The 12,174-nt window shown below is 42.1% G+C and overlaps 1 protein-coding gene across 1 annotated transcript in view; it reads right to left on the bottom strand.

Moving 5' to 3' along the window:
- Positions 1-12,174, bottom strand: part of LOC136265447 (TNF receptor-associated factor 3-like) — a 33,616-nt gene extending 21,442 nt beyond the window's left edge. Inside the window, exon 1 of the mRNA XM_066060300.1 lies at positions 12,085-12,174. The gene's annotated coding sequence lies outside the window, so the exon portion shown is untranslated. The remainder of the gene's footprint in view (positions 1-12,084) is intronic.

Below are 12,174 nucleotides of genomic sequence, written 5' to 3'. Positions count from 1 at the left end.
ATGATATAGCAGTGTTTTGAAAGTATGGACTGTAAAAAATCTGGTGAGTATGGCTCTGAAATTTATGCTATAAACAGTGTACACATATTGTACAATTTTAAAATTCTAAAATTAAACTAAAAACTAGACTATAAATTACCACCGCCCATGCAATTATAAATCTATTAGTATCATAGAGCCATTCCATATTTGAAACAAGCAAAAAGTGTTTTTTTGATGCATTGTCTTATGAGTACATCATAATCCTAATATGTGACCAGATTTTACAGAACCGAACCAAATCGCACACCAGGAAAAATCAAACTAACACCACCAGTGGATAGCTACACTATCGTACTACAAGTTTTGACCCTCAGCACTACTCAAACTACACGAGGCTGGTTTTAACAGACGTCTTTACTGGGTGGTGTGGAGTGCTCAAATGGCGGTTTCAGGCCTTGTGAAGGACCTGGCTTGGCAAGAATCAGTGGTTTACTGGTGGAGAGCCTTATAATGTTGGCCAGATGTGTTCTCTGTAGATTTTGCTACATATCAGCCACAAAGGAGCCAGCACAGCCCTGTAATCTCGTGTCTGGACTCCAATCGTGGTCTGCCTCCATTTTGAGGTCTATCTTTTGCCCTCCCTGCCACCCCCCAGCCCCCACCCCTTTGTGAGCACTCGTGATGCTACTTCGCTCGTCCAACTGCTCAGATTTTCTATCTTATTTGGCAGGAAACTGTACAAGCAACTACAAGTACTGGAAGTGGCTAGAAAGGTAACAGATTGATGCATCTTTTGTGTAAATTTCATACGCGTACTTGCTATCCTTGGAGAGTTATGCTGGCTTCAATTCTTTAAAACCGTTTATCTCGAAACTTCTAATGTGCGATTTGGATCGTTTTTCCAAAATCCAGTCACATATAATATTTTGATAAATGTTTTAAAAATTTTCCCTAAATTTTGAAGTTTTGGAAGTTTATGATGTTTTGCACTATAGCAACTGGGATAGCAATGTAACAAATGACATGATGCAACCATTAAATTAATTACTTCTGGTACAATGAGGAGCGTGAAACGGAGCTTCCAATGCCGTGTTTGTAGTATAGTATCTATACTAAAAGTGAAGGAGTGGCTGCGCTTAAGGCCACTCCAAATAAATTATTCTCTGTTTCCCATCCACCACCCGCATCTGGTAACTGTGAGCTCTAAACATTCCATATTCCATATTCTAACTATTCTTCCATTATTTTCTGGTTATTTAAAAAAAAAAAATTAATTAAGGCTTTACAGCACAAGTGCTGAAGGTCTGTGGGACACCTGGTCCTACAGCCTCTTGAAAGTTGTTACAGAAAGTGTGTTTGAAAAGGTGGAGAAAGGAGAAAAAAATCTATGACAAGTTCAGTAAAAACTATCTCGAAACAGTGTCAGCTTACGTGTCAGAAGTGCTATCAAGTTGGCACAAATTCATGTTTGTGTCATTTTTTGCAACTTAAAAAGGAAGGTACAAGCTAACCATGCTTTTATGTAGCTTTTTATGGTTGTGCCAGGCAAATAGTGGCTTGAAAAGGCTGCCAATCTTATAATGAAATAATGGAAATGGGCCACCTGCCCACATGCAAATATGCCTGAATCCAGGATGGGAAACAGAGAATTTATTTGGAGTGGACTAAACATAGGAAGCACAATGAAAGAAAGCAAATGCTACTTTCAGGGAGGAGATACAGTCCATAAGCAGCACACCATATACTGTGAAAAACCTTTAACTAATTGTTCATCTGAGTGCACCCAGTTTCCCAAATCAATTTGGACCGGGCTCAGTTGACTGCCTTTTCTCACTCTTCTGGCACCAGTAGTGGCTGGCTTAAAGCTATTCCTTCAACCTCTCTTGGTTTAGCTATCCCTGGTCCAGAGTTCATTGTTAGTTCGCATCTATGGCTTGGAGTTTCTTTGTTTCCCATTTCCCCATTGTGCACATGCCTCTCTTCTATAGATGGCTTTGGTGACCATCTTTTAGGCTGTTCTCATGGTCCTATGAGAATCCGTTGCCATGATGCCTTAGTTAACATCCTTCAACATGCCTTATTACAAGACCATCCGAGAGTTCTTAAAAGAGCAACATGCCTCTTTTGATGACAGTTCATGTCCAGGAGAGATTTTCCATCCTGATTATCAACTTGGTTGTCCTGCCTATTTCGATATCTCTGCCAACAGCACTACTTATCCTGCTCATATTTCTTCCTCTGCTTCTTGTGCTTGGGTGGCTGCTGCGAGAGGGGGCTAAGGATGCAAAACACCTTGCTATTGTGGAGAAGGCAGGAGGTGATTTCATTCCACTAGTTGTGGAAAGTTTTGGGATATGGACACTTTTTGCTTGGTCGGTTCTTCATTCTATTGCTGATCGTACCACCACCTGTAGTGGCATTTCACTTGAAGTGGCCAGAAGAAATTTACTTCAACAACTTTCTGTTCGTTTATGGTTGAATAATGCTTGAATGATTTTAAGGTATTGGGCTCCGCAAGGTGGTGATGATGACTTTCCCCTTTCCCTGTAGTTGTTCTTTCTTTGTTGTTCCCCTTTCCTCATAGTTGTATTATGTTTGTTGTGTTATATAGTTTGTTTTGTAGATTCTAAGTGTAGCATTTGTTGTCATGTGTGTAAAAAAAAATTGTGCATGCAACTATAGCCAGTATTGGGCTCATGTACACTCAAATATTATTATTATTATTATTTATCTAGGCCCGGGGCAAATACAACCAAGTAAAATCACCAACGGGACAACCTACTAATGGGGCATGTACAAACAGTGCATGGCCAACACAGTGTGTGCAGATCATGTAGAAAAGATGCACAGGAAATGATACATATGCACACGTACACAGTCAAGAGAGTTTAACTGGCATCAGAAAACCACAATACTAAAACACAACTGACACAAAAACCAAGTTAAGTTAGCTATATTGAAAGTTTATCTTGTAGATGTGATGTGTCTCTGAAAATGACTCAGTAGTGAAGTGAGGCTATGCAGAACAAGGGACATGGTGATGGCCAGTGTTGGGCAAGTTACTTTTTAAAAGTAACTAGTTACATATTACATATTACTTGCAACTGAACTATTTAGTTACAGTTACATATTACCCATAAAATAAAGTAACTGTAATAATATTACATATTATATTACTTTGTGTCCACAACCTTAAGCTGTCACGTGCGAAACTACCACCTTATCACGTGACACGATTGCGTCGTTGGACAATGTGCAAATCTTGATTATAAGTAAGAAGCTGGTGAATAAGCCTCATTTAGTAGGCTTCATTACTTCGTTGTGGCTAGGCGCTACTCAGTGGATTACTAACGAGATTAGTAACTTCGTTACTTGTAGTAATAATATTACGTAATATTAGATTCGTTACAGTAACTATATTACTTAGGTAGCGCGTTACATTTGTAAGTAAAGTAACTTGAGTTATATTACTTGTTTTTATAGCATATTTCGTTATATTACTTAGTTACCACAAAGTAATAATATTACGTAACGTGTTACTTTTGTAACGCGTTACTCCCAACACTGGTGATGGCACAATTAGCAAATGATCCCAGTCAAGCCAATATGGCACAACAGACTCTATTGTAACTAGAGGCCACTGGTGATGTGCCAGTATATCAGCGGTGTGGCATTGGCACTAGTTGGCACAGTGATTAGTCTAAAATATTATGTATACAGTCATGCACAACATACAGGAGATAGTTACACATTGTTGTATATGCAGCAATGCATCTTCTTGTTTATTACAGACAGCAGAGTAGCTAGTAGTTAAGTCAGGTGGAAAATAATTCTAGCTGCTAGCAAGCCAGATGAAGGATGAAGATTACAAGTATTACATTACTCATTATCTTGTTGTTCACGAGTGCATCAGCTGGTTGTTCACTGGAGTACATATCCTGCATACAAAATACACAGTTACAAACATTTAAACTTACTTGTAATCTTGTTGTTTATGTGTAAAGTGGCCTCTGGCTCTCCTGCTATCACTCCGCGAATGTTTAATAATCTTCTCCTTTGCGCAATCTGTAATTAAGCAAGGGTGTGGTACTGGGCATTATATACACATACGGTCAAGTCATCAGCACGAACAGGCGTACTTATTATACGGTTGTGCCTTCATTTACAGGCGAATCTATCCCCACTTAGTTCATGTCTCTAGGCCTTGTAGTTTTCTCAAACATTATTTATTTATTTATTATTTATTTCATTCATTATTACATAATTTTAACCGCATTTCATATTATTCTTAGTACTTGGTTGTATAATTATAGGTAAATTTGCAGCCTGCTACACCTGATCAACAGGAAAAAAAGTACAAGTAAACTAATTACATACATTATCTACTTTACCAGTTAGGCATATACATAGCTAGTGTTAGATGAATAATGGTCAATCAATTTCTTAAAATCATCAACTGATACTGCAGACTACTTCTTGGGGTAAGTTATTCTGGGTTCAACAACTCTTCTTGTAAAAAAAAATTGCTGGCATCTGTTCTTGAAATTACAGTATAGTAGAAAATTTTCGAGGGATGAAACTTTCGCGAGACTGTGTAAAATACTATTTTCGTGTCTTTTAATTCACGAAAGTCTTTTTTGTTTTATTCATGGAAGTTTTAAAAAACTTTTATTTTATATTCACGAAAGTCTAGTAGTAAAAAAAGTGTAGTAAAGTAGTAAACCTAAAACATTTTCCGATTATATTTTCACGAAGCAATCATTACTCGCAAAATTCACGAAAGTTATCATTCTTTGAAAGTTATCATTCTTTGAAAATTTCAGGCGATAGAAAGTTACGCGTGGGAAAAGTTTCGCGAATTGCACTCTTCTGTGTATACCTGCTTAAAAGTTTCGCGATGCTGATTGTGCACACTAATTTTTTACTGTACAAATACGAGCATGTCCAGCTACCTGTGTTTCAGGTAGTTGTGTACCCCTGACTCTAGGCCCCCCTTACCTTTTATATAGCTATTCCTGTATGTTTTACTATGATTAAAGTACTTGGTAAAGGCAGAGCCTGTATACCAGAAGGTCTTATAAAGGCCTAAGATGTTTATATTAACTGCACTAAGTATGTTTGAAAAGTAGGAGAAAGAAGAAAAAAATCCATGACTGGACCTGGTCAGCCTCGAACCTGCAGCCATCCGATTAACACTTGAACACTTACAGGAGTCTGCCAGGTTGTCAGGATATTTTCTTCTTACTATTTTCATGTATTTGTATCCATAGGAACCCTAGAGAGTGACTTATTATCTCTAAGTACCCCAAGTCAACCAAATGGACATTGTTTTATTATGATTAAAGTACTTGATGTTGTCATTATCATGACGTTCACTACTACTAGACAGATTAAGTACAGTTAGCACATTTGTCGAATCACGTTTTGTGGTTGTCGATGTTGGTGGCATCAACATTTATATTTTTGGCAGGTGGTCAGGTTGTTTCATCACGTGATCCGGTGTCACGTGATCCCCTCTCAGCGCAGGTCGGTGACAGGCGCGTAGCTGCTTTTCGAGCCTTTGTTGTAATCTGTATGACTCGATGTTGGATTTTTGGCCCCTGCAGCTAACTCGAGCCTATCTGGGCGAGAGTTCCATAGCCCGTGCCGTAGAGACGGGTCTGACCTTTCACCTTATTCCTTGTCTATTAGGAGTAAGGGAGTATGTGGTGGAATTTGTAGAACAGGGTTGGGAGTGGGCGGGGCACTTTTACGCACGACAAGTTGAAGTTCGATCACACGAGTCAACAAATGGCGCATTCTGCATCACGTGCGTGATTGGCTGGAGGCGTGCATGATTCTTTGTGTGCTAACCACGGTTAAGCTTTTAACCTTCATTTAGCACATTTGTCGAATCACGTTTTGTGGTTGTCGATGTTGGTGGCATCAACATTTATATTTTTGGCAGGTGGTCAGGTTGTTTCATCACGTGATCCGGTGTCACGTGATCCCCTCTCAGCGAAGGTTGGTGACAGGCGCGTAGCTGCTTTTCGAGCCTTTGTTGTAATCTGTATGACTCGATGTTGGATTTTTGGCCCCTGCAGCTAACTCGAGCCTATCTGGGCGAGAGTTCCATAGCCCAAAGAAAGCCCATAATGGGGTAGTACGGGTTATAACTAAATGGCTAGTTGAAGTGTAAAATGATCATGTTTGAGCTTAGTTCTCTTGTTGTCCAGATGAGGTCTTGTCACCTTTGGTAGGCGCTGTTAAGTGTTAGCATGTGTGTCTACCTATTCGTAGTTGACCTGGCCACCTCGATGCAAACCATGCCAGCAGTGCCGTTAGGAGCTGCAATTAGGTAATGGTTGTTGATACTGACCAGCATAGAAAGGCCAGATGTTTCTGCCACCTTTATTGTAATTGATATGGTCTGATGCCACCTCCTCTGTAATTGATATAGTCTGATGCTAACAGTATAAACTGTATGATGTTACTGGTCTAGCTGTCTTGTTCACTGCAGCTGATCATGGTGCAGTCTGGTGATGACATAGCTGAGGTATGGTTGCTGTGCTGATGTTTCTGCCACCTCGTTGTGACCTGGTCCGGTGCTAACGATATAGCTGATATGTGGCTGTAGTTACAGTGCATGGTAATAATGTATAGCTGTCCCAATTTTTTGCCACTGATGTAGACGGACGTTGACTGTATAGTGTTGCTGATGTAGCAGTCACCTCAACCGCAGCTGATGCCTGCAATATAGCTGCCGTGTAGATGTGTGATGACAGGTCACATTGACTGTGATTGATAATTGGGTAGCTGATGTGTGACTGTACTGTGATATCCACGTTAATTTTACTGGGATTGATGCACCCAGGTACTAATGTCGTAGCAAACGTGACTGAGGAGCACTACCAGCAGTATCACATTTATTGCAGTCAGCTGCAGGTGTTACCAGCATTGCTGAAGTGTGAGTGTACCGGCTGAGTTACCAAAGTAGCTGTCCTATATTTACTGCAATTGATGCAATCAGACACACGTAGTAGATGTGTGATTGTAATGTAGTTGTCCCATTTAATGCGGCAGGTGCTGCCAATTGACATTGCTGATGTGTGACTATGAGCTCCCAACTTGCATGTCTGTGGTTGATGCAGTCAGGTGCTACTCATCTTACAAATGCTACTGATGTAGCTCATGTTCGCGTGTTACTGACATAACTCATGTTACAAGTACTACCGAGGTAGCTTATGACCATGTTAGTGTGTAGCTCATATTTGCGTGCTACTGACGTAACTCATGTTACAACTTACAAGTGCTACTGAGGTAGCTCATGTGTAGATAGTTCATGTTTGAGTGCTACCAGTGTAGCCCTTGTTTGAGCACTGACGTAGCCCCCGTTTACCAATGTCGCTCATGTTTGAGTGCTACTGAGATAGCTCGTGTGTGAGTGCTATTGACATCACTCATAATTGAGTGCTGCCAACTTCCATCATCTGAGTGTTACCGACATAGCTCATGTATGGGAGCTACTAACGTAGCTCATATCTGGGTAATACCATTGTAGCTCATGTTTGAGTGCAACTGACATAGCTCATGTTTGAATGCTACTGATGTAGCTCGTGTTCGAGTGCTACGGACGTAGCTCGTGTTTGAGTACTGCCAACGTAGCTCAAATCTGAGTGCTACTGATGTAGCTCATGTTTGAGTGCTACTGATGTAGCACATGTGAGTGCTACCAACATAGCTCACATTGCGAGATGTAGCTCATGTTTGAGTATCAACTTACCAACATAGCTCATGTCTGGCTACTACTGATGTAGCTCATGTCTGAGTGTTACTAACATATTGAGCGCTACCGCCATAGCTCAGGTTTGAGTACTACTGGCATAGCTCATGTGAGTGCTACCGACGTAGCTCATGTGTGAGTGCTACCGACATAGCTCATATTTAAATGATACTAGGGAAGCTGATTTATTTTTTATTTTTTAGTGCTACCGACGTAGCTCATGTTTGAATACTGCCAACATAGCTCATGCAAGTGCTACTGACGCCGCTAATGTGTAAGTGCTGCTGGTGTAGCTGATGTTTGAGCGCTCCCGACGTAGCTCATGTTTGAGTGCTACTGACATAGCTCATGTGTGAGTACTACCAACATAGCTCGCATTGCGATATGTAGCTCGTGTACGAGTACCAACTTTCCTCATTTCAGTACTACCAACATAGCTCATGTTTGAGTGCTACTGACGTAGCTTGTGTTTGAGTGCTACCGGCATAGCTCATTTTGAGTTCTACCAACGTAGCTCCTGTGTGAGTGCTACCAACGTAGCTCACATTGTGATGTGTAGTTCATGTTTGAGTCCAATCTTACCTCATTTTAGTACTACCAGCATAGCTCATGTTTGGCTACTATCGATTTATCTCATGTCTGAGTGTTACTGATAGCTTGTATCTGGGTGTTACTGACCTGTTGAGTGCTACTGATGTAGCTCAGGTTTGAGTACTACTGACATAGCTTGTGTGAGTGTTACCGACATACCTAGCCCATGTGTGAGTGCTACCGACATAGCTTATGTTTGAGTGCTAATGGCGTAGCTGATGTTTGAGTGCTATCGACGTAGCTCATGTTTGGGTGCTACCAACGTAGCTCATGTTTGAGTGCTACCAACGTAGCACATGTGCGACCAGCATAGTCTGCACCGCAAGATGCAGCTCATGTTAAGTACCATTTGAGTGTAGCTCCCATTGTGATATGTAGTTTACGTTTGAGCACCAACTTGCCTCCTTTCATCAGTACTACCAACATAGCTCGTGTCTGGCTACCACTGATGTAGCTCATGTCTGAGCGTTACTGACGTATTGAGAGCTACTGGCATAGCTCATGTTTGAGTGCTACCAATGTAGCTCATGTGTGAGTGCTACCAACGTAGATCACATTGTGATATGTAACTCATGTTCGAGTACCGACTTACCTCATTTCAGTAGTACCAACGTAGCTCATGTTTGAGTACTACTGACACAGCTCATGTTTGAGTGCTACTGACATAGCTCATGTGAGTGCTACCGATGTAGCTCATGTGTGGGTGATACTGACGTGCTCATGTTTGAGTGCCACTGACGTAACTCACATTGTGATATATAGCTCATGTCTGAGTACCAACTTACCTCGTTTCAGTGCTACCAACATAGTTCATGTTAGAGTGCTACTGACACATCTCATGTTTGAGTAAAACCAACTGAGTGATACCGATGTAGCTCATGTGTGAGTGCTACTAATGTAGCTCATGTTTGAGTGCTACCAGCGTAGCTCACATTGTGATATATAACTCATGTTTGAGTACCAACTTACCTCATTTCGGTACTACCACCATAGCTCATGTTGGCTACTACTGATGTAGTTTATGACTGAGTGTTGCTGACAGCTCATGTCTGGGTGTTACTGACAGATAGAGTGCTACCGATGTAGCTCAACTACTGACATAGCTCATGCGAGTGCTACCGACGTAGCTCATGTGTGTGCTACCGAAGTAGCTCATGTTTGAGTGCTACTGATGTAGATCATGTTTGAGTGCTACCGACGTAGCTCATGTTTGAGTGCTACCGACGTAGCTCATGTTTGAGTGCTACCGACGTAGCTCGTGTTTGAGTGCTACCAACGTAGCTCATGTTTGAGTACTACCAACGTAGCTCATGTTTGAGTGCTACCGACATAGCTCATGTTTGAGTGCTCCAGGCATAGCTCATGTTTGAGTGCTACCGACGTAGCTCATGTGTGTACTACCGATGTAGCTCATGTTTGAGTGCTACCGATGTAGCTCATGTTTGGGTGCTACCGACATAGCTCATGTTTGAGTGCTCCAGGCATAGCTCATGTTTGAGTGCTACCGACGTAGCTCATGTTTGAGTACTATCGGCGGACCTGATGCATAAGTGCTACAGACGTAGCTCACATTGTGAGATGTAGCCCATGTTTAAGTACCAACTTACCCCATTTGAGTGTTTCCAATATTGCTCACATTCTGATATGTATTGATACAGCTTATGCATGAGATGTAGCTCATGTGTGAGTGCTACCAACGTAGCTCATGTCTGTGAATGCTACCACCGACATAGCTCATGTCAGTGAGTACTACCGGCATTGCTCACATTGTGATATGTAATGATACAGCTCATGTGTGAGTGCTACCAACGTAGCTCATGTCTGTGAGTGCTACCACCGATGTAGCTCATGTCTGTGACTGCTACCAACGTAGCTCGTGCCTGTGGGTGCTACCGACGTAGCTCATGTCTGTGAGTGCTACCGACGTAGCTCATGTCGAGTGCTACTGATGTAGCTGTCAATCCACCTGTCCCTCACTGAACCAAGCCTAGCTAACATCCCCTTTATTTTATTCCCCTCCTACGGGCTAAAAGCACAAGAAATGTGGAATCCAATTTAATTTGTGGTCAGCTCATGCCTAAATTCCTTTAAAAAGAAAATTCCAACAACCTTACCCTAATGCACCTATCAATGTCAAGCCCCACCCCCCCCAGTACGGGCTATGTGGGGCGTTAGGAGGGGATTTGAACTTAAATTTTGCCCCCAGGGGTGGGGAATTTGAACAAGCGCTCTATAGTAGCATAGATCCTTTACAGTAGTTTTATAAGTGAAGCGCGAGAGAACACTGCGTGATAAAACTGTAGCACCTCGTGTACTTTATCACTGTGCCTTCTGTTTTTACAACACGTTGGTTGTCAAATCCCCTTCCTATCCCCACCTCATAGGGTGGGACTATGTGGGGATTTGACCTGATAATTCACCCCCAGGTAGGGGAATTTGACTTTCCACTTGATCAAATCCCCACTATATCCCCACCCTCCCCGTACTGGGGGGGGTGGGGCTTAACATTGATAGGTGCATAACAGGCCAGGTACCCTCTACACCTATCCCAGGATTTACTATATTTCACTCCCTTCCTGTGTGAAGGCCGGGAGGAGGCACGGTATTAAACCGGTGACTGGTTTGTGGGGACTTCCGGTGGTAGGTTACAACTCACCCGGCGGGACGATACTGGGGGATCGATCGAAATAATCGGTTGTTGATCTGTTTGTGTGTATCAGTGCCACCACGGCCAGAGCACTATCGATTAACTAGTGAAACTTGCTTGAACATCTTTATGGTCACAATCTGACGGCTGTCACAGTGGTTCACGGGGAGACAAAAACCTACTGTAGCGTGTAGGATAGCGTGTAAGATATCGTTCCGCTTCAGTGAGGTAGAAATGCCATTGTTCTCCGTCTCACACTTTTACGCACGACAAGTTGAAGTTCGATCACACGAGTCAACAAATGGCGCATTCTGCATCACGTGCGTGATTGGCTGGAGGCGTGCGTGATTCTTTGTGTGCTAACCACGGTTAAGCTTTTAACCTTCATAATATTTAGTATAATTATGGTTTTAGCTCACATGATATATGTTGTAATTAATCCTGTAGACAGATTAGCAAGCTACCCGGTAACGGGCGTAAAAGTTTCTCGATAGCTACTGCAATCGCGAAACTTTCCCCACCTATGGTATGCGGTAAAGACGAACAATAGACTTGCGGGATTAGTCTACTTCTAAAACTGTTACAGTACTTCCAGGTATTTGGAACTACGTTGGTTACGTGTAATAACAAGGTACTTCCCTTAAGTCATGTGAACGGTAGTTGTGCTTTACTGTAGTATACTGTTTTGGCAACTAGCTACGCAATCACGATGAGGGTCTTTTAAACGCATTACAATTTGAGCTAACGCCAAACCACATATTTTTTAGGGTTACAATTAATGCTAGTACATGCATCGACCTACTGGTCATCTCATAAACTAAGCGCACGTACGATATTCTGTGAATGCCATGCCACGTATGGATCAGAACAAATATACCAACCCTACAGTTCCGTAGTAGCTTCTGCTGTCGTATAAGTAGCTATCACTACTCAGAATCTTTCAGTCTGCAAACGATCGATGATCATACAACCTATATCATAGAGCAATTCAACTGGCCGGATATGCATGACAAGGATCACAAAAACCCCGGTTGTAACGTAGCCCGGAACGTATAGCTACCACAAATATAACACACAACATGCATATCAAACTGTACCCTACCTGCTTTCAAGCAACCCAACGCTGAACCGCCACCGAGAGGCACGGTAGAGTGGAAAAGGGGCGTTACCAGTGGAGTCAGCATTTTTGTTT

Source organism: Dysidea avara, chromosome 9 (genome assembly GCF_963678975.1).
Source record: "Dysidea avara chromosome 9, odDysAvar1.4, whole genome shotgun sequence".
Taxonomy (NCBI): domain Eukaryota; kingdom Metazoa; phylum Porifera; class Demospongiae; order Dictyoceratida; family Dysideidae; genus Dysidea; species Dysidea avara.
Note: the sequence above shows the minus strand (reverse complement) of the source record. Positions and strands in the feature narration are given on the sequence as shown.